The sequence below is a fragment of the Empidonax traillii genome, unplaced genomic scaffold, assembly GCF_003031625.1.
Source record: "Empidonax traillii isolate 1590-97213 ecotype Southwest subspecies unplaced genomic scaffold, ASM303162v1 scaffold163:size1593379, whole genome shotgun sequence".
Lineage (NCBI taxonomy): Eukaryota > Metazoa > Chordata > Aves > Passeriformes > Tyrannidae > Empidonax > Empidonax traillii.
This window is the reverse complement of record NW_020955356.1, coordinates 1,418,309-1,440,889: the sequence shown is the minus strand read 5'-3', so window position 1 is coordinate 1,440,889 and position 22,581 is coordinate 1,418,309. Positions and strand designations below refer to the sequence as shown.

The window sequence follows — 22,581 nt, the reverse complement described above, 5'->3', positions numbered from 1 at the left end:
AGACCACTCCATGTCAGCAATTCATGTCACTGCTAGAGAAGAATCACTTTCTCTTCCAAGTTAAAATTTCACTTATGTTAGCTGCACTTCTTTATGTACAGCTAACTAATAACTGAAGTCTCCTGCCTTCCTGGGGTCCAGATGAGGGATATTAGTAGGAGACTCCCTGAGCTAATCCAACCCTCTGATTATTATGCACTTCTGGTGGTCCAGACTTGCGGTGATGACATTATTGAAAGAGGTAGCAGGGTAATTAAAAAGGACTTCAAGGCACTGAGTCTATTAGTTAATGGGACAGAAGCACAGGTGGTGTTTGCCTCAGTTCCTACAGTAGCAGGGATGAATGAGGAGAGGAGTAGGAAAACCCATCTCACCGATTGGTGGCTAAAGGATTGGTGTCACTGGCAGAATTTTGTTTTTTTTCACCATGGGGCAAATTCCATGGTACCTAGCCTGCTAGATGGGCTGCATCTGTCTAGCAAGGGCAAAAGGACTCTAGCCAAAGAGTTGTTGAGGCTGATCAGAAGGGCTTTAAACCAGGTTTGAAAGTGTAAGGGGTTGAAACCAGGCTCTCCAGAGATGAGCCTAAGGATGGAAAGCCAGAGTTAGAAGTGAAATCAGCAGCCCAGCTGAAGTGCATGTACACCAATGCATGCCGTATGGGTAACAAATGAGGAGCTGGAAGCCAATGTACAGCAGGAAAGCTATGATGTAGTCACCATCACAGAAATGTGGTAGGATGAGTGTCATGACTGGACTGCTGCCGTGGATGGCTACAAGCTCTTCAGAAAGGATAGGCAAGGTAGGAGAGGTGGAGAGTTTGCTCTATATGTTAGAGAGTCTCTTGACTCTGTAGAACTTGAAGTCAGTCATGATAAGGTTGAGTGCCTGTGCATCAGATTCGGGGAGAAGGCTAACAAGGCTGACATCCTGGTGGGAGTCTGATACAGACCACCCAGTCAGGATGATGAGGGTGATGAATTATTCTACAAGCAGCTGGCAGATATCTCAAAATCGCCAGCCCTTGGTTTTTTGGGCAACTTTAACCTGCCGGATATCTGCTAGGAGCTCAACACAGCAGAGAAGAGGCAGTCTAGGAGATTGCTAGAGTGTATAGAGGATAATTTCCTGCTCCAGATGGTAAATGAGCCTACCAGGGGTGGGACCCCACTAGACCTGTTGTTTACAAATAGAGAGGGGCTGATGGGAGATGTAGTGGTTGGAGGCCGTCTGGGGGACAGTGACCATGAAATAATAGAGTTTTCAATACTCAGGAACACAAAGAGGGCCATCAATAAAACCTGGACTTCCGCAGGGCAGATTTCAGCGTACTCAAAAGACTGGTTCAGAGGGTACCTTGGGAAACAGCCCTTGAAAATAAAGGAGTCCAGGAGGGATGGACATGCTTCAAGAAGGAAGTCTTGAATGCACACAAGCAGGTAGTCCCAGTTTGCCAAAAGGTGAGCCGGCAGGGAGGATGTTCAGCCTGGCTGAACAGGGAGATTTTGAAGCAAATTAAGGGAAAAAAGAGAGCTTACTGGCTACTGAAAAAAGGGCTGGCTACTCACGAAGAATTTAGGAATATAGTTAGGTCATGTAGAAAGAAAATTAGAGAGACAAAGGTACAGTTTGAACTCAGTCTAGCCACTTCTGTTAGGGATAACAGGAAGTGCTTCTACAAATACATCATTAACAAAAGGAGGGGCAAGGAAAACCTCCATTCTTTGTTGGACATGGGGGGGAACATAGTCACCAAAGATGAGGAAAAGACTGAGATACTTAACATCTTCTTTGCCTCAGTTTTCAACAGTAAGACAGGCTGTCCTCAGGGCAACGGGCCTCTGGAACTGGTAGACAGAGACAGGAAGCCGAATAGCCTCCCTGTAATCCAGGAGGAAACAGTTAGCAACCTTCTGAGCCACTTGGATCCACACAAGTCTATGGGAATGGATGGGATCCACCCAAGGGTGATGAGGGAGCTGGTGGAAGAGCTCACCAAGCCGCTTTCCATCATTTACCAACAGTCCTGGCTCACTGGGGAGGTCCCAGATGATTGGAAGTTGGCAAATGTCATGCCAATCCACACAAAGGGCTGCAAGGAGGACTCAGGGAACTACAGGCTTGTCAACTTGACCTCAGTGCCTGGCAAGGTTATGGAGCAGATCATCCCGAGTGCAATCACACAGCAGCTACAGGATGGACAAGGGATCAGAGCCAGCCAGCTCAGGTTTAGGAGGGGCAGGTCCTGTCTGACCAACTTGATCTCCTTTTATGATCATGTGACACAACTGGTGGATGAGGGGAAGGCTGTGGATGTGATCTATCTGGACTTCAGCAAAGCCTTTGACACTGTCTCCCATAATATACTCCTGAAAAAGCTGTCAGCCCATGGCTTGGACAGGGGCACTCTGTGCTGGGTTAAGAACTGGCTGGAGGGCCGGGCCCAGAGAGTGCTGGTGAATGGGGCTGCATCCAGCTGGCAGCCGGTCACCAGTGGTGTTCCCCAGGGATCAGTGCTGGGCCCAGTCCTGTTTAACATCTTTATCGATGATTTAGATGAGGGGATGGAGTCCATTATTACCAAATTTGCAGATGACACCAAGCTGGGAGGGAGTGTCAATCAGCTGGAAGGTAGAAGGGCTCTGCAGAGGGACTTGGACAGATTGGAGAGTTGAGCTAATTCTAATGGGATGAGGTTCAACAAGGCCAAGTGCCGGGTCCTGCACTTTGGCCACAACAACCCCCTGCAGTGCTACAGGCTGGGCATAGAGTGGCTGGAGAGCAGCCAGGCAGAAAGGGACCTGGGAGTTTGGACTGACAGGAAGCTGAACATGAGCCAGCAGTGTGCCCAGGTGGCCAAGAAGGCCAATGGCATCCTGGTCTGTATCAAGAACAGGGTGGCCAGCAGGAGCAGGGAAGTGATCCTTCCCCTGTACTCAGTACTGATGAGGCCACAGGTCACCGGCACTGTGTCCAGTTCTGGGCCCCTCAGTTCAGGAAGGATTTTGAGGTGCTGGAGCAGGTTCAGAGAAGAGCAACGAGGCTGGTGAAGGGACTCGAGCACAAGTCCTATGAGGAGCAGCGGAGGGAGCTGGGGTTGTTTAGCCTGGGGAGGAGGAGGCTCAGGGGAGACCTCATCACTGTCTACAACTACCTGACAGGAGGTGGTAGCCAGGTGGGGGTTGGTCTCTTCTCCCAGGCAATCAGCAGTCAGACGGGAGGGCATGATCTTAATCTCAGCCAGGGGAGGTTTAGGTTGGATATTAGGAAGAAATTTTTTACAGAGAGAGTAATCAGACACTGGAATGGGCTGCCCAGGGAGGTGGTGGATTCACTGTCCCTGGAGGTTTTCAAAATGAGACTGGATGTGGCACTGAGTGCCGTAGTCTAGTAACCATGGCAGTGTTGGATCAAGGGCTAAACTTGATGATCTCAGAGGTCTTTTCCAACCCAGTTGATTCTATGATTCTATGATTCTAGGATTAAATTCAGGTTGACTAAATCTCACTTTCCCAATTCTTTGAGAAAGCATAGCCATTCTGCTGGTCACATCTGGGCAGAGCCTGTGACTCATGAGTCCCATTCAGACCACATACACGCTTTGCACAGTGTGATGGGGATTTAAGCTTCCATGTATACAGCTAAACTCATACAAGTTCTGTCAGTTTGCATTTTTGTGTTCATAGCCTGCCACTTAGATCAAGTCACTTTTTTTTTGCAACCTTCCCCTGCTTCTTCTGCACCTTTTGCATTAATCATAGAATCATAGAATCATTAAAGTTGGAAAAGACCTCTAAGGTCATCAAGTCCAACCTTTGACTGAATACCACTATACTGGCTAAACCATAGCACTAAGTGCCATGACCAGATATTTCTTGAAAACTTCCAGGGATGATGAGTCCACTATCTCCCTGGGCAACCCGTTCCAATGCTTGGCAACCCTTTCAGTAAAGAAATTCGTCCTGATGTTCATGCTGAACCTTTCCTGGCACAGTTTGAGGCCATTTCCTCTTGCCCTGTCACTAGTTGCCTGGGAGAAGAGACCAACCTCCACCTGGCTACAGCATCCTTTCATTTAGTTGTAGAGAATGATAAGCTCTCCTGTGATTCGTTTTCTCCAGGCTAAACAACACCAGCTCCATCATTTGCTCTTCATAGGACTTGTGCTCCAAAACTTTCATCAGCTTCGTTGCCCTTCTCTGGACTTTCTCCAGCACCTCCATGTCTTTCTTGTAGTGAGTGGCCAAGAACTGAACACAGTGCTCCAGATGCAGCCTCACCAGTGCTGCGTGCAGAGAGATGATCACTGTCTGAGTCATGCTGGCCACACTATTTTTGATACAGGCCAGGATGTCATTGGCCTTCTTGGCCACCTGGGCACACTGATGGGTCGTGTTCAGCCAGCTGTTGAACAGCACCCCCAGGCCCTTCTCTACCAGGCAGCTTTCCAGTCACTCTTCCCCCAACATGTATCACTGCATGGCGTGGGAGTTAATCTTTCCTTTCTAGTTGCCTGCAGTCAGTTCTTGTATACCTATCATCTCTCATTCACTTGGAAGATACTGGGTCTTTGGGCAGCCTATGGTGCCATACCACATTGCCTGCATGTTACATTTTTTGTTCTAATGACCATGTTTTCTCCTTTTTTGCCCCTCATTCCTGGAGGAGTTCTCCGTAATAAGAGACAAATTCTGCTTCACCAGCTTCTTTCAGGCTTTGCTGGCTGGAAAAATTGTGACGGAAGTGTTTTCATGGTCACTGGCATGTGCCGTTTTGCTGCAACTGGAAGGTTGTGCAAATCCCGTGAGAATTGGCCTGCCAGGGGGAGTGTCCCCAGCAGGGGCTCCGTGCCCCCTCTCACCCAAAGTTGCAACAATTCCGGTTTTTGTTCTTGCTGGATTGTCACCAAATGCTGAGATGCAAATTCCTCTGCAAATAAAATTACTTTCTTGGCTCAGTTCTCCTTCCAATTGTTTTCCTTCCAGTGATGCCTACAGTGACAATGGTTAGGTTGCAGCCCATTGCACTGACCAGCAGAGTCTCTCTGTGTCTGTGTGCTCATTCATCTGTTTGTAGCTGCCCATTGTCTTTTGTCTTATGATCACTTTGAAGGGTGGAACTATGTTTTCCCTTTGTCCTTAGACCTATGGGACTTTGGTTGAAAAACAGGCATCTTATGCCCTACAGTAACATAAGCAAGAAACAATAAGATGTTTCTTTCAGTAAGGGGACAAATGTTGAGTCCTTACTCAGGCAAACTCCCATTATAGTGCAGCTGAATGCTGTTCGAGTAGAAAAACAGGAAGAAGCTAAAGATTTGGTTCAAGAGAAAATAAATAAAAATGCACACAGCCTTCTGCATATTGACAAGCATGCAATCTGCCCACTGGCATAATGAAGAGACTTTTCCCAGCACATTGGAAGCAGAAGTCAGACACAGACATGGTCTGCTTACGGGGAGTAAGTGGAAAAGGAACCATATCATTTTGGTTGTGGTTTGCCCAAGACGGATACCAGGGCTGTATGTCCTGATGCATCTTCTGCACAGTCACATGGTGAAACAGGCTGTCAGTCTTCTAGGTTCTCAGGAACAGAAAATGACAGTGATGAGAGTATGTCAATCCTTAAAAATGAAATGAGCAGTGGAGTGGCATTCCAGCCTTTGCCCAAAATGCCTATGGGAAATACTCACTGGCCTGTGCCACCCCTTACACTGTGCCTGGGCTTTGTCCATGAGGGACTAGTTGATTTGGGGAAGCTGTGTCAGGGCATGTGCTAAAAGTTAACATTACAGATTGTTTAGCTCTTGAGCCCATTCAAAAGAAAAATGCAAGTTTGCAGGCAAGAAAACATAAAAAACCCCCTATAGATAAGAGCCTGGATAAATGGATTAATCAAATGACTAATTTTAAAATTCACAGTCCAAGTGAGTCCCCTTCCCCCATGTCCAAGATAGGAATGCTGCTCTTCTAGGTGTTACATAAACCAGTAGTATTGGATGTCCCTAGTACATGACGGCTGACAGTCTGATTATATCAAATCCTTTAAAAAAGGGATAAGAAGTAAAGACATTAATGAGAAATTTTGAAGTAAACCCTATTATGCTTATTTTGAGTATAAAGGCATTCAAATCCAATCTTTTTTGAGAAACTTTTCAAGAATAAATGGATATCTCATTAGATACATTTGTACATTCTTTTTCAAGAACAGCTAAGACTAAAAGAACTGTGGCATTATTACTCTGAGGAAGCCATTCTGTAATTTTGGAGTCTCAGACTTATTAAGAGATGTCACAAATCAGAAATTTCAATGACTTGACAATGCAGATTATTTTCCTTCAAGTTTACTCTGAAAGTGTTGCTTTTTTTCCATATATCCCTGAAACAGTCAATTCGGTACAAATTCAGTGACTGGCAAAGTTAATACAGTACTGGCAAGGTCAGCATAATTCATCCTTAAGTATTGATCAGTAGCATAGTTATAAAGGAAAGAATTTGCTTTCAGTGTTTGCAAGTAGAAAGAAACTTAACAAGTTGGACTTAATGCAAGTTTACCAGAAGGTGGAGCTGGATAGTAAATCTAAACAATAGGTTGAAATGAATACATTCCAAGGATTATTCCAGTACAGAAATATGAATGTAAATGATGTACCAGTAGTTTCCATGCACTGCAGTTCAGATCCTGCAACTGCTAAAAGTTGGCACCTATTATTTGGGCAGAACTCAAATGATCAGAGTAACCACTAAAGTCTTCATTAATAATACAGTGGTAATAGGGAAAAACACTGCAGAAGTACGGTTTGAAAATAAAGAAAATGAAATCCTAGTTTTAACTCCAATCCTCTGAAGTGTTGAAGTATATGCAAGTACAGGTGAAGAGCATGAAGTCTTAATCTGAGGCTGCAGGGGAAAATAAACTTCAGATAATAAAACACGTGTCAAGATAAGCAGTTTTATCAGAGCTATTGTGGGCTATATCTTAAAATTATATCTCAGTGTATTTGACATTTCCATACTCCTATCCCTTGTAGGTTGCTATATTTCCAAATAAATATTTGGGCAAGTGAGGCAGACATTTAAGTTCAACTTTTTGTCCCAATTCATGAAAAATATCCTTTTAAGAGCATCCTTCAGTTTGGATGGACAGACTGCCTTTGCTGGACATTCCCATAGACTATTTGTAAAACCGTCCTCTGAGGGAAGATGTTCTTAAAACTGACTGGTGACTGGAGAGCCTCAAATCCAACAGCACCTGGTCAACCTGCCAAGCATCCAGCTGCTCTCCAGCTGATCCCATGGCTTCTGCAGGGTATGGTGGCACAGCGTAGACCTCAGCTTTCATCTGGATCAGATGGCTTCTCAGAGCAATTGCAAAGGTCAGGACGAAAACATATTGAACTCTTGGGTTCGTCAGTGAAACACTGTTCGAACAGGTTTGAGGGACAGGTGCATGTTCTGGCTTCCTCCTTTTGGAAAGATAACCAGGCACCGTTGTCCAGTTGCAGGGCAGCATGATGTGCCCCTTTGGTGGTGATCTTTGCAGTGATGAGTATTACAATGCCAAAAGAACTTCCAAAGCTAATAGGTAAACACCATCAACCACAGATGAAGCCCAAAGTGAGAAGGACTGCAAGTGTCCTCACAGTGGTCCTATACTCTTCTTCAGCCCATCTACAGATCATGATGGAAGCCAGTTTTGGTCAGGAGATGTCTGACAAGTAATGAAGAATTGGCACCAGCCTCAAGGCCCACATTCACTCTGTTCCAGTTGCAGGGAATCTCAGAATAAAGTGCTGTGAAAACCTGGCAAAGGCTGTTTGCAGAGGTTGTCCAGGAAAATCATTTTCCACAGGCAGAAAGAATATGGTAAACCTTTTCAGTTGAAGAAATAATAAATACAGAGCTCCATTGTGTTCCATCATAACTGACACAAGGTATGATTAATGATTAATGCCAGCCCAGTAAAGCCCTCTTAAATATGCCTCCCAAAGAAGGAAGAAGGTGTAGGGTTTAGGTCTTTAGCTGAGGTATCTGAATTAATTCAAATATGATTGTATCTCACATGCTTGGTCTTAATTGTCTCCTCCTGAAAATTCAATACCTTCATTCATGCTCCTGGGCTCCAGGGATTCCAGAGCACCACACTGTCCCCACTGAAAGGAAATGAAAAATCGGCTGATGCTAACCAGACCCCTTCAGCAACTTTACCCATTTAAGTGCTGTATCCTGCAGAGTGATTAATGATTTTTTTCCTTTTACATCTAACAGCAAAGAAAGAAGGAATGAAAGAGCGTGTACTGTCACTCACCTTCTAGCCAATAGACTACAAAGGCATAGTTTGCCAGGATATTCACTTTCCTCCTGTGTGTGATTTATTTTTCGTGTGTATCTGACATTGCCTCTTCCTTGGATATGGCTGGAGCCTGCAGCATCTTATCAGCAAAAGGTTTGGCTCCGTCTAGTATGTGACTAGCATTCTGCTTTCTTTGGGCCTTTTTAAAACTGCAACCTGAACCTGTTCACCAGCTCTTTATTAACATGTGTTTTATGGTACAGGTGTAATAATTAATCCAAATGGTTAGCAGATGTGGCTGTCTATCTCTGGGCATATCAGTTCCTACACACCACCTCTTAATCAAGCAGTGCCCAAGCAATGCCAAAATAAATGAAAGAAAATAAATTCCACCAAGATATTTATGAGGGCCACCTGGATAGGGAAATACCTTGGCCTTTGCCTGTCCCCTGCTCCAGGTGGCTACAAAAGGCTGAAGTTCCTTTATAAATACAACTCAAATCAATCTTGCAGGGAGCTGAAAATGAAAAGCTGTGCTTGGCTCCCTAGTTTAACAATAATGAAATTTTTTACATGTGCTCTAAGGAAGCCTTCCCACTTCACCTTATTTATTTGAAATTTCCCTTTTTTTTAACAGTGCCAGCACCTGATGGGCTTCACATAATTCAGGTTGTTGGTTCTTGCCTCTGTTTCTGGCAAGCCAAAACTAAGGATCTTCTTTGTGTTATCAGCTGGACTCCGGGTGTTGCTTTGCAAATCACAAAGGCTGATGCCAGATTTTTACACTCCTGCCATTTCCACATTTCTTTTTACAGTTATTTATAGTCTTCATATGGGTAATTCCTGGCAGATTTTCGTCACATTCAGCTTCTGCTGGGACAAAAGGCTTTGCCTGTAAAGGAGTGGTTGTTCTAGCCTGCCACAGGGGGAGCTCGTCCCTGGTGGAAGCTGCAGCCTCATCCTTCCTACAGCATCATGGCAAAACGCACCTCCCACCACATGGGAAACTTCCACACATCTGCTGCATCACATCCAGATGCTCCACTCCAACAACCACCCTGAGAACACCACGGATAAAAACCCAGGTATCTTGGGCTGCATTGAAAGAAGTGTGGCCAGCAGGCTGAGGGAGATGATTCTGCCCCTCTAATCTGCTTTTGTGAGAGCCTACCTGGAATACTTCATCCAGCTCTGGGGTCCCCAGCACAGCAAAGACATGGACCTGCTGGAAGGAGTCCAGAGGGGGGGTCACAAAGATGATCAGAGAGCTGGTGTCCCTGCCATTACAGGGGGGTTGGAACTAGATGATCTTTAAGGTCCTTTCCAACCCCAACCATTCCACGATTCCCTGAGGTGATGTGGTGGGTTAACCCCAGATGGACATCATGTGCTCTCCAAAGCCACTCTGTCACTTCCCTCCTCAGCCACACAGGGGACATAAAATACCATGAAGGGTTCATAGACTGAGATAAGGACAGGGAGAGACCACTCACCGATTATTGTCACAGGGAAAAAAACACTTGATTGCGGGAGGTTAGTTTGATTTACTACCAACCACATAAGAGTAGGATAACAAGAAATAAAACAAGTTCTTAAAAACACCTTCTCCCTACCCCTTCCTTCTTTCTGGACTTGGTTTTACTTCTGATTTTCTCTATCTCCTCCCCACCAGGGGCTCAGAAAGATGGGGAATAGGGGCTGAGATCAATGAATCATAGAATGGTTGCAGTTGGAAAGGATCTTAAAGATCATCTAGTTCCAATGTCCCTGTCGTGATCAGGGACACCTTTCACTAGACCAGGTTACTCAGAGCCCCATCCAGCCTGGTCTTGAACGCTTCCAGGGATAGGGAGTTCCCAACCTCTGTGGGCAGGTCAGTTCATCACACTTTGTTCTCTGCTGCTCCCCCCTCAGGGTGAGGACTCCTCACACTCTTCCCCTGCTCCAGTGTGGTGTCACTTTCATGGAAGACAGTCTTTCACAAACTTCTCCTTTGTGAATCCTCCCTCATGGACTGCTCCAGCATGGGTCCCTTCCATGGGGTGCAGTCCTTCAGGAACAAATTGCTCCAGTGTGGGTCCTGCATGAGGTCACAAGTCCTACCAGCAACCCAGGTCCGGTGTGGGCTTCTCTCTCCATGGTGCCACAGGTCCTGCCAGGAGCTGGCTCCAGCATGGGCTTCCCCTGTGGTCACAGCCTTCAGGCATTCACTTGCTCTGTTGTAGGGTCCTCCGCAGACTGTGGGTGGATCTCTGCTTTGCTGTGGATCTCCATGGGCTGCAGGGGGACAATTGCCTCACCATGGTCTTCACCACGGGCCTCAGGGAAATCTCTGATGCCTGGAGAATCTCCTCCACCTCCTTCTTCACTGACCTCGGAATCTGCAGAGCTGTTTCTTTCACGTATTCTCAGTCCTCTCATGCAATCACTGTCATGCAGAGCTTTTTCCCCTGTTGAAGTACTTTATCCCAGAGATGCTACCACTATTGCTGGTGGGTTTGGATTTGGCCAGTGGCAGGTCTATACTGGGGCTTCTATTGGACAGGGGCGAAGCTTCTGGCAGTTTCTCACAGAACCAGCTCTATAGCCCCGCCCTGTTGCCAAAACCTTGCCATGCAAATCTAGTTCATGTGGGCAGGAGTTTTGCCCTAAAAGGGTTGGAAAATAAAGTTTATGAATGGGGACCGAATACTCCTTACATCCATGGCCATTGGATTCTCAGTGAATGAGAAGCAGTTAATTCTGGGAAAAAGCTGTGCATGACAGGAGAAATCAGCTGACATCCTTATTTATAGCTATAAATATATTTTATCCACATAACAAAAAATGCAGTTATCAGTGCACTAGTTCCATCACAGGCACTGCTTAACGCTTAACAACTATGATGCTAGACTACATAGGTAAACTGATGTGCCAAATATAATATATAAATAAATTAAAGCTGATAATGGGCATGTACCTTACTTTTTTAACCTGTAAGCTCATTTCCTAATCAAAAAACACAGGAAAAGTTTCCTTTAGGTTGTTGTTTATCTATTTGGCAAGTTTTGTCTAATAAGCCTGTATATTGCCTGCTGCCACAGATGAAAAAACTGAACAGGTGGATCATTGGAGTGAAGCTTAATGCACTGATTATCCTGGTACAGTTTAAATATTTATTGAAAACTGACATTTAAACACAAGGGGAATCAAAACCTTTTCCAGTCTGAACTATTACTGCTTAAATTTCCCCACTATTCAGTCATGCTAGAGAGAAATTACCGAACAAAACCAAGCACATGATTCATGGTTAAATCTGTGAGACCTATTAGCTATCAGCTTTCCATTAACCAGTCTGAAACTCTATGCCAAGACGTGTCACAGTCTGCTTAGAACAGCAGTGGAGCCAGCCTCAACCAAATGGCAGCAGCAGCTAAAAACTCCTAAACTATGCTGATTTCGTAACACATCTCCCCATTTTCATCCCCGCTACGCAAGGTCTGAACATTGGAATGAATTGTCCTTGATAATACGGAGATGCCTAATAGCCCTTGGAGTCTGGAGTCTCCTCTTTTCTTCTTTCAGAGGTTTTGGAATACAGATGTGCACAGAAGTGTGTTAAATGGATTATGCTTCCATTATTTTAACTTGTTTATTTGCAACATGGGAACAGCATGAAGTAAACACCTGGGAAGTTTCAACTGGAAAAATTCAGATGTTCTTCGATTATAAAGGCACAAAAATAGCATCTTTTTAGAACAAGGACATAAAAAAAAGTTCAGAAAAGCCATATGTTGTGTAATTTGAAAACTGACATTTTTCTTGTGGCTTCCAAAAATATCCACTTCTGCACCGAGACTAATGCCTGTTACAGTTTAGCCAAAACAGGGTCAAAGCAGGTGGTTTAAGATTAAAGTCCCATATCAAATTAACTATGATATTTGATATCTGGTATTTACTCTTCAGGGCAAGTTGAATAAGAGCCCTTATTATACACAACAGATTGGAGTAAATAAAAAGTGTGAGACAAACAGAACATCCACTCTCTGTAATGAGGCTCTCCTTCAAGGGAAGGAAAAGAGAAGGAAGACCAGCGGTCAGATGAAATACTTTAGATGTGAAGGAAGCATGTGTCTGGCAGCTTCAGACACGCACATGAAAAGTAGACTGTTGGAACTAAAGGGTTTCTCCATATGTTGAACTCTGAGTCTCCCATTTCTTCCAGAAATGATTAGCTAAGGATATTTTCCACTTTTCAGTCAAAGAGAAAACAAAATGCTGCAGGGAGATGTTAGATGTTCCACTGGGAAATGTACATCTTCTTATCTCTCTCTATGAGCATCTCTTCCAATCTTTCTCCTCCACCTGCCCTGGACCCTAAGCCAAGTTTCACAGGACTTATAGTTTCCTGTGTCTTCCTGTTGATCATTTATAATTACTGGCATGAGATTGGCTTTTTTTTTTTTCTCCAGTTCTGTGCAACATCCTCAGGAACCTAAGATTTATTTTAAAGCTATGTCAGTGGTTCAGAAAAATCCTAAGCCAATTATTTTAAAACTCCTGACTGCAGTGGATATTTGTTCTTTGGTATCCTAAGAACAAAACATGTATGTTGGAGATAAGACATATGGCACAAAAGCAATCTGTGCAGCTCAAACAGGCTCTATTTATCCTGTATCAGTGGTAGTATACACACAAGTTACACAGCTTCATCCAAATTTGTGTCTTCATTCTCTTCACAAAGCTGCCAGTACTGCCTCCTTTGCTTGTTCTTGTACATCTAAGAAAAACAGGAGGATGGCTGAAGATGCAGTTGGTCGCTTTGTGGGTTGTTGTCTGCCCATATTTCTACTCGTTCTTTCCTAGGCTCTGCTTCTGCTGTTTCAGCTCCCTAATCATTAATATATGTGAAATGCACTTTGTAGATATGAACAGAGAAATGATTGCTTCACTAGTCACTGTACTCAATGCCAGTTGTACTTAAATGCCAGTGCAGATATTCCAGATTGTTGAAGCTTTGTGCTGTGCATGAAAGATGGAAATTATGCAAAAAACCTACTTGGCCAAAGGACCACAGTAAAAAGCCTTAAAGATGTGAGGGAGAATTTTGGGTTTTGAGAACAGAGCTGTAAACTCTAGCAATCTCAAAAACTGTAAAATATATACTTATCTGTGTAAAAACTTTCTGACAACATTGCCTATAAAGAGGAAAGTAGCGTGACTGAAATAAGCAGATGCCTGTCTGAAACTGGTAGGAAAAATTCTGGAGGCTGAGGCAAAGCTGCTGGAACCAAAAATTAGTATGTTCAAAGTGGATTATGTAAAATAGGTCTTGTCCAAGCAGTTTGAGATATAGGAGAGATCATGTTCTAAATATAGTGCATAAAGATTAGTATGTCAATAAAATAGTCTTCAGTATGGAATTTCATTTGGTGTCACTATGTGTTTTCATTCAGAAACTGGCATAGTAAAAAATTAATGGAATATATGTTAAATATTTTAGAAATTAAATGATAAATTGGAAAGTGATACTATAAATCTGGAATCTTTGTTAAATAGCTTAGTTTTATCTGGAGCCCTGCATGGGTCAGTTTTCAGAATTAAACGACTTAGTACTAGCATCAATGTCCAGGGGAAAAAATATGCAGTTACTACTGACAAAGACTGAATATGACAACAAAGATTATGGAGTGGGAGAAAAGCAAAAAAAAAGAAGAAAAAATACTGATGCAAACCAGATTGCCTGGTGAAACAGATGCAAGCAACGTATTAGGAAGTTAAGGCAGTCTTCTGAAAGAAAAAAAAAGAAACCAAACCATACAGACAGAATATACTGTATGTGTGCTCTGGAGGGTGCTTGGGACCACAGTGAGTATGCAGCCAAATAGAGGCTCCAGAAAGGATTATAAAGGTGAATTAGAAATGAGAAAATTGAATACAGGTATGGTATTTGGTGACAACGTGGCCATAACATCTATATTCACTGGTGTCCACAATGCAAGCTGGACAGCGAATACGAAAAATCTCATAGGAGAATATGGAGGATAATTAAAAGGCTGGAAAACTTACACCAAAGTAATGACCAGTAAGTAATGACCAGTCTTCGCGAACGAAGAACTGGGGAAGGTCTTTACACCTTCCAGCTTATGCATTGAATTTTTTAGGTGAGACACAGTGTGCGCGGAACTGAGCCCACCCTTTAATCCTAAGGTTCATCTGCCAGTGCCAAGCGAGCTTGGACGGTGGCAGCGAGGTCCTCAGGACGTAGATGGATTGCCTTACAGGGCTAACGCGCTCCATCTGCCCGGGGAGTGGCCCCGACCCGGAATCGAACCCGAGTCTCTGCAGTGACATCGCAGCACCTTTACCCTCTAGACCACCGACTACAAAAGAGCTCAGTCTCTGGAAGAATGTTGTAAAGATGACTATCAGTATCTACCTACACTGAGGTAATTGTTTTGTTTTGTTTGGGGTTTTTGTCTACTGGATAAAGACATCACAGGATCCAATGTCTGGAAATACAAACATGGTGACTTCAGACCAAAAATAAGGCACACATGTTTTTACCAGAGAAGGACAGCTAATCATCAAAGGAACAGATCTGGTGGTTATACAAGGTTCTCTATCACTGGCAATTTGAAAATTAAGATTGACTGTTTCTCTTAAAGATATGTGCCTTACTTCCAAAAGGAAGTAATTCAGGAAAGAAGTGGTCTGGCCTATGTTCTCCTGGAGGTCAGGATCAACGTGCAGGCTGCTCCCCTCTGACTTTATAAACCATGAATCTGTTCCTTAATTCTTTCTTGGGGAGGTCTATTCTTTTGGGCTTTGCTTTTCTTATTGAATTGAAATTAGACATGATTGCATTTGTAGCATTAATTCTCCCAGACAACCAATAAATCAGACACATATTTTGCCTGGGATGTTTAGTTCACTTTAGCCACAAAAAGACTAAGGAGGAACTTGGACTGGAACACGGGTATTACAAAGGGAGGAAGAGATAGCTTTATGGGCTGTGATGAGATGACCTCATCCAATATTGCCTTCTTTAGATGTCAAAACCCTAATTGTTTGGGACTGTTGTTCTCCATTTGTTGCTTGCTTGTTTTCTCTTAATTGAGGCTAAACTTAAAAACAGAGCGAAAAGTCACAATGGAGCCAAACCAGGATGAGCACCCTTTTTTTCCACTCCTCTGAAATTATCCTAAGTTTTTAACTTGAAGTGGGTTTAATCTAAGGACTCCAACCTCCCTGTAGCCACATGTTGAATCAATTGAAAAGCAACCAACAGGTAAATATCTCTAGCACGGCACTGCTAATAATGTAGCAGACCTTTAGCAGAAGAGGAAACCCTTTTGACCCCTCTTGTGAAAGCTTTTCTGTGGCCTCGGGTTTGGTTGGTTTTTTTGTTAAACTGTCATTGCAAATGCAAGAAGCAGACACCTGCAAGAAGCTGACAACTTTACATACATCAACAAGGAGGGAAAGCAGAGGCAAATAGGTTTTATTTGGATTTAACGGAGCACCGGGGACAAATGCAGGGAGAGATTGACTGACTAGGGCTTCAGTAGAAACCCGCCAGCTTGTAATGTGAGAAAGTGCTTGCAAATGAACAAAAAGCCCGCGGCCCTTTCCAAAACTGGGACTCTTTGCCTAAAATATTCTACTTTTCCCCCATTGTTTCCTATCCTCCTGTGCTGAGGTCTAACCACAGAACAAGGCAGCACTGACCCACACGGCCATCCTATATACCCATCTGGAACATGTCAGGCATTGGCAGCCTGCCCCTATGCAAAACCCTGAAAAGGGAAGGAGGTAACTGTTATTTATTTTTAAAACACAAGATTCTCCTGTTTGCTAAAATCCTATCAGAATTTGTATTCTAAAAAGAGACAGGCTAGGTTTCAACGCATAAACAGGGAACTCCCAAGAAACCTTGAGTTATTAGAAAAAGAGTATCAGAAGATATCAGAAGCTGAAAAGCTAATATGCTCCTCTCGAAGTGAAGAATAAATGCATTAGGTTTAATGGAGACATCCTCTCTCAATTTAGACATAAAATGTTTCTGCTTACTTCTGGGCAAATAATATTCATGAATGATGTAATTTTTTTTGCAGCAGACAATTAAAGAAATTATTAATAATTTTGTTCCTGTTACTTGAAAATGTCAAGTCCTAAAAAAAAATGAGACCATTAATGATTTTACAGAGCTACTTGGTAAAATTAAAATATTAAAACAAATTCTCAGGCAAATTTTACTTCTGATACCACCTCATGTTCTAACTTTTACTCCAGTAGGTCTGCCAATTTGTCACTCTGCCTTAAACTGTGCTAAAGAACTGTGGTGTTTCATAAAATGCCCCATAGAGGTTCTAACAATAGAGAAGCATGTCCTTCAGGAGATGCAGGTGGTAACTCTTGTTAACATGTATACTGTCATGTTATTTATGCATTGAATAAAGTTTAGGATGTGGCTGTCGTACACACATTATAGTGCCTATCTTCTGTAATTCTTCTGCTTAGCAGAAGCAGGTAGGTTTGTCTCATGACCAAAATCATATGGGAAATGATGGTTTTGTTGTTTCAGTAGCAGGTAAGTTCAGGACTTTGAGGCAGTGTCTCTAAGACAGTAATACATTACCTTTTGTGCTGTGCTTTATCTTGGTAGTGGCAGAAAAAGTGCTTTACATATGTTTAGATTTTTTTTAGTTGCTCAAATTGCCTCATTTCCCACTGCTGCTGCAATTCCATTCCTTTACTAAACTTTACTACAATCTGAAAAGTTGGAGATATCTTAAGTGCAATACACATATAGAAGTTTAATGTATAAATATTGAGAAGTGGGATTCTGTTCTAGCAAATTACCAGAGCTGCATAAGAATATTCATTTAGCACTGTTTAAAAATAATGTTTACAATACTCCTAAGCATCTCTTTGCCCCAGCTCTTGGTTTCCATCTGTCCTGCACAGTATAAAATAAAATGATAGATAGATGTGCCTGTTAGGGGAATAGAAAAGGCATGAGAACATCAGAAGAAATAAGGACTCTGTGAGCTGACCACATTTCACAAGTAATTTCTATCTGGAGGAACTTTTCAGGAAAAAAAACAGAGGTTTCTTAGCATTTTTTAGACAGTTACACAAAGAGAAGTGTATCAATTTTAGAAGAGGCTGAGGTAATGTTCTCTTATTTTATTTAGTACCTGTTTTTAGGGAAGTAAGAATTAAGACTCTTGAGTCTGTGAGACAGCACTCAGAATCACACCACCACAGACGTATTTGTACCTTAAATCTTTTTCCTTCTTTTGCTTTTATTAAAACTAGAATGTATAGGAAAGTGGCATTATATTATTAAAGATAATGAAGTTATGACAGTTTCAAACAGGTAAAGTTTTGCTTTGCAGTGTTTTGATTACTTAACAACAGAGCAAGTGATGTATTGTACCCAGGTACAGTGACTAATGTTCTATTTCTATGCAGAAGAAAGAGAAAGAGATTTCTGAGCTCCAAACTTTAGGACATATATCAGCTTCTCTTGTAGCTCAATGTCCCTCTCAGATTTTATTCTTTTCAGATACCTGGGCTAGTTGTGTTGAGTTGCTTTCCTTATCCAAATGACACCCCCTTCCCCTCCCAGCCCCTGACCACTGACTGGTGTTTGAAATCTGGTTCTAAAAAGTAAACTGACATATTTTTGTACTTCCATGAAAGCCGTTGTGTTACTTTCAATCACTCAGCAATCCACAAAAATTGAATTAGTGGTAGATAAGGTGAATTGAGAACAATTACTCCAAGAACTGTTGGGTTTCTCTGCTGCTTGCAAACGTCTCTGAGGCTTTTTGCTGCTCTGTTGTCACCTGTAATTTACATATCCATATCCATGTAAGGAAGGGATCTAATGATTTTGTTTTCAGAATCTCATTCTACAAGTGATAAAAAAACTCCACTTTTCAGAGTGTTTTCTATTCTATTCCTGTTCTTTTTCAAATTTTCAATTTGCTGGCTGTCATGTCAAAGCTATGAAGTAGGTCAGAGAAGAAGCTTCCCATATATGTCCCATAGTGCAAATTCATGTTTGCGATGACCCTTTCTCTTTTTCACTATTGTTATTCTCATAAGTAAAAGGCAAGTCTGAAAGTCTAACAGATTGGATAATATTACAGTGTTCAGATTAATTTCACTGTTATAATTTTTATGGCTTTGCACCCTAGTGTTTGTCTGTTAGTGGGAATAGATCAACTTTCCCCCAATTCTGAAAGCTGATTATCTCCTTCCCTCTTTAAGATAAGCAAAACCAATTGCATTTCCTTGGATAATCCAGCCAAATGGTCTTGTCTTCCTGTAAGTCTCTCCTTTTTAAAGTGTTTATGCCTATTGTGTGTACATGCATAAGTGGTCAAATGTTAGTCCTTTATCACAAGCATAATGCAGTGAGTAAAATCCATGATTTTAAGGCTGGGGACTTTTGCATCAGTAACAGATTTAGGGAGGGGAAAAAAAACATCTGAAGAGCCAGGAGCTGTAGCTGCTTCTCTCTGATGACTTCTGCACCCACCTGGAGGAACAGATGTTAGGGCAGTGCTTAAAGTATGTTTTTGTCCTTGATAGCATCGGTGTAAAGAGAGCTCATGCAGAACTTTTTCCTTTGTATGTCATAGATGGACATGCTTAGTACAGATGCACCCTTTACAGTGAGGTTTCTTCTTTGCTCTCAAGCAGGGCCAGCCAGAAAAGAGAGCAGTGCTTGAAGTTGGCTCCTCCAAAGGCAGCAACCAAGTGATTTGCTAAGATTTTTTGGGTGGCAATTCATCTGCCCCCCAGCTGCTCCTGGGACTGCAGATGTGTTTCTGAGGGCATAGCTGCTCTGCTCTCTCAGGCATCCTGGTCCATGAAAGCTTGTGAGCAGGGGCTAGTAAAGCCCAGACTAGAGCCTTACTGTCCTTCCGTGCTCTGGAAGGACAGTAGAATTTTCCTGATGCTGAGTGATGGGTTCCAGCAGCATCTGCAGCACTGTAGTACCCGGAGCCGACATGGAGATGTGCAGGGGAGCAGGATGCAGAAAGGGGTTCTAGCTGGGTCTGCTGCAGAGTTTGTGCTCAGGCTTTGGTTTCTTTTGCTCTGGAAGAGGTTTGCTGACCCTGTGACACACAGCTCAGTGTGCAGCACACCCTCTGGTGGGGGCAGGACCTGGGACAAGGGGAAGCTTTGGGGCCTTACAGTACACTGCTCGGAGCAGATTTGGCAGCCTGAACTTTCTTTTTTAACAATATGAATTAGTAGTTGCTATTAGCATAAAATCACCAGTTAAAACACTCTCAGCTCATTTTTTAACAGTGGAGCTAATTGCCCTTAAGTGCCTGAGCTCCAGGAAAACGAAATGGCACCTTTGTGCAGAAGCCTCCAGTGTTTCCCTGGTACATCCATAACGACCTTTAAAATAAGCCGTTACAATTCTGACATGGTACCAGCCTGACACCTTGGGCTGGGATTTAATTTTGAGTTATAGCAGCGTTAGGAAAACATATGATGTGGCCGTTTGTTTGCAGAAAGAAGGGGGGAAAAATCATAAAACGCTCTTTTTTTATGAGCTGTCGCTTGATTCGTTCCTGGAGCCCCAAGTAGCAAGCGTCTAAATCAATGCACGCAGCTGTTCTTGCTTCTTGGAGCCCAGCAGGTGTACTACCCAATGCGCCTGCCATGTCCCCCCACTCACATAACAAATAATAACGTCTTACACACACCAGCCATCCATCACAGTTATGGCCGGCCCTGGTGAGGCTGCTGTTCTCAGGGTAGCGTGGAGATTTTTTTTTTTCCCCGTTTTTTCTTTTTCTTTTCTTCTTTTTTTTTTTTTTTTTTTTAACTGTAGAAATACCCTGCCCGTGGATTATTAGTCACACTTTCTGGAGTCCTTTAATTGAATAACCTTTGGCACTTGTGGCAGAGAACAAAAAAAGGCAAAAAACCCCCCACAAACCCCCCACACCACAGTGTTTATTTGGGTTAAAAAACAATAGGCATATTGTGACTGGCGAAATCAATTAGTCTTCCTCTGCAGTAAGGACCCACATCTGGTGTGATTTAAGTTAATGTAAGGGAAGGGCCGCAGAGGCCCGAAGACCCCGAGTTCTCATTTCAACAGGTGACAGAGAAGGCATAAAAGGCTAATATATACTACAAGTGCGGAGGCGAGGCAATAAATACTGGAAGGTTTACTTAGGAGGTAAAACAAAGCTAACCAATAATGCAAAAATAAATACCTTCCTGAGACAGGCTGTCACCTGGCATGTGCGGAGGCAGGAGGAGGCGAGGGGGAAGGGACGGGAACAGCTTGGGAGGCATGAGGGTCTGGGCAGCATGAAGGAGCTTGGTTTTCTGTTTGGCTTGGGACACCTTCCTTCCATGGGGAAGATAACAGCAGGAAAAAGATAAAGTGTTTGTTTAGCTCCTGCATGATTTACCTCACTGGAGTCTAAAGGTGCTTGCAAGATCCCCTGGCTCTGCCAGGCAATTCCTGGCAATTCCTGCCAGCCCATGCTTCTGTCCTGTTTGTTCTTCCTCACTTGTGCTACAGTGACACAGCACTTCTAAAAAAAGGTTGCGAGTGTAGCTAAAGTTGATGCACTTCACTGGGAGATGAAGAGTATCAGGTAAAGTAGATTTATATTTTTTTTTTAGCAAGCCAATTTTGCAGAATTCTGTTAGGATTCATAAGCCATCAAGCGCCCAAAGCCTGGTTTCCTATGGATTTGTACCCTACATCCCTCCAACTCTTCTCTTATCCTGCTGCTGCACAAAGCCAGCTCCCTGCCTCTCCCTTGGCAGCATCTCTGGTCCTAATGGTTTCTCCTAGACCTTCCCCTCTTCTCTCCATCTGACCACAATATCCCCAGCTCTTTCCTAGCCCTTTCCATTACTGAAAACAGTCATGTGTCCCTTTCTCCATTCCTCAGCTGTTCATTTTAATGACATTTTAATGAACTTACTCATAGATATTCAACTCTCCCTCAGATTTGGTTGACATTGTCCCTAAAGTTCAGCAGATCTTAGGGAAGAGGATGGATGATGCAATTATAAAAGCTTTGTAAGGTAGGCTGAAGGGTGTTTTGTAAACATCATGCGTGGATTTGCAAATATATGTTTCTGCACAATTCGTATGAGGCCAGAACATTCAAACTGATGGTTTTGGCCATTTCTCCCCAACATATTTCTGTAATGCTTGAATCATTTACTGGTGTCTTGTCTGTACATTCTGAACTCCTCTGGCCACTCACCCCAGTAATCCTGACCTAGCTGGAAACTGAGACTCTTTGAACTAGGGAGCCACCCACAGGGTGGGTGCACACAAAGAGAGCAAAGACAAGCTGAGGAGTGTCAGGACCCTTATGTTTGCCTTGCAAGGAAAGAAGGCAGAGTGCTTGTGGAGCACCACCCTCCTTCTCTCCAGCCTGCTGTATCTGCATAATGTACAACAGCACAATAGATCGACTGGATTGGATATATGAGGCGAGATTCGCTTTTAAAAAAAGATGTTGTTATTATTATAATTGTTATTCCTGAGCTTTTGGTATCCCCTTAGTAACAGACACCTAGGAGAGGGAAGCATGTATATCATATGGTCTCTGAACATGAACACAACTGGGAAAACACATCCTCAGTCTGAATCATTGTTAGTTTGTAGTGGGGATGTGTTTTGGTTCACTATGTCCAGTGACTTGTCCAACTGGGAAATTTGATTTCATTTTAATTCCTTCACAGCAGTGATAAACAGTCAGCCTGCAGCCACAGTCTCCACTGCCCTCTTCACAGGAACTAGAGGCAGGTACTGGGACTTGAAATAATATCACAATGATAACAAAGGTTTCTGTTGTGGTTTTTTGTTGGTTCTTTTTTTTTTTTTTTTTTTTAAATCAGTTTCCAACAGCTGGTTGCCAGTTGCCCTCTGACACAGACACATAAAAGGGAAGTAGTGAGTCCTGTACCAGCAGGGATCACTGGAAGAAATGCAGCCCTCATAAATCAAGCCAGCACTGTTACATAGCTTTAGTACAATGAAGTGCACATGTGCAAGGGTGACTGAAGAGGGACCCCACTCACTGGCTGGGAGTAACAAGCCTGGCTCTCAAGGCAGGGGTATTCCTGCCACCATGGCAAGAGGTGGGGAGGATAGACTTTGCATAGGGTAAGAGTTGTCATTATAGTACTCAGAGGAGAAAGTTCTTGGGTGATTTTCTGTCTTTTGCCAGTTAGTAAGACCACAACAGTGGAGTTCCTACTCTCTCCATAGATGATCAGATCAGTCTTTGACAC

General features: G+C 43.1%; 2 long non-coding RNA genes across 3 annotated transcripts; one reads left to right on the top strand and one right to left on the bottom strand.

The window, feature by feature from the left end:
- Positions 1 to 6,270: 6,270 nt before the first annotated feature.
- Positions 6,271 to 9,979, bottom strand: LOC114058188. 2 transcript variants are annotated; one of them, XR_003571385.1, is made up of 3 exons: positions 9,906 to 9,979; positions 8,062 to 8,152; positions 6,271 to 6,378 (listed from the first exon to the last, which is right to left on the bottom strand). It is a non-coding gene; the product is annotated as an uncharacterized LOC114058188 (long non-coding RNA). The 2 variants fall into 2 exon arrangements; XR_003571386.1 differs by having other exon boundaries at positions 8,101 to 8,152.
- Positions 9,980 to 10,117: 138 nt separating this feature from the next.
- Positions 10,118 to 12,057, top strand: LOC114058189. Its single transcript, XR_003571387.1, has 2 exons — positions 10,118 to 10,165; positions 11,857 to 12,057. It is a non-coding gene; the product is annotated as an uncharacterized LOC114058189 (long non-coding RNA).
- The last annotated feature ends 10,524 nt before the right edge of the window (positions 12,058 to 22,581 follow it).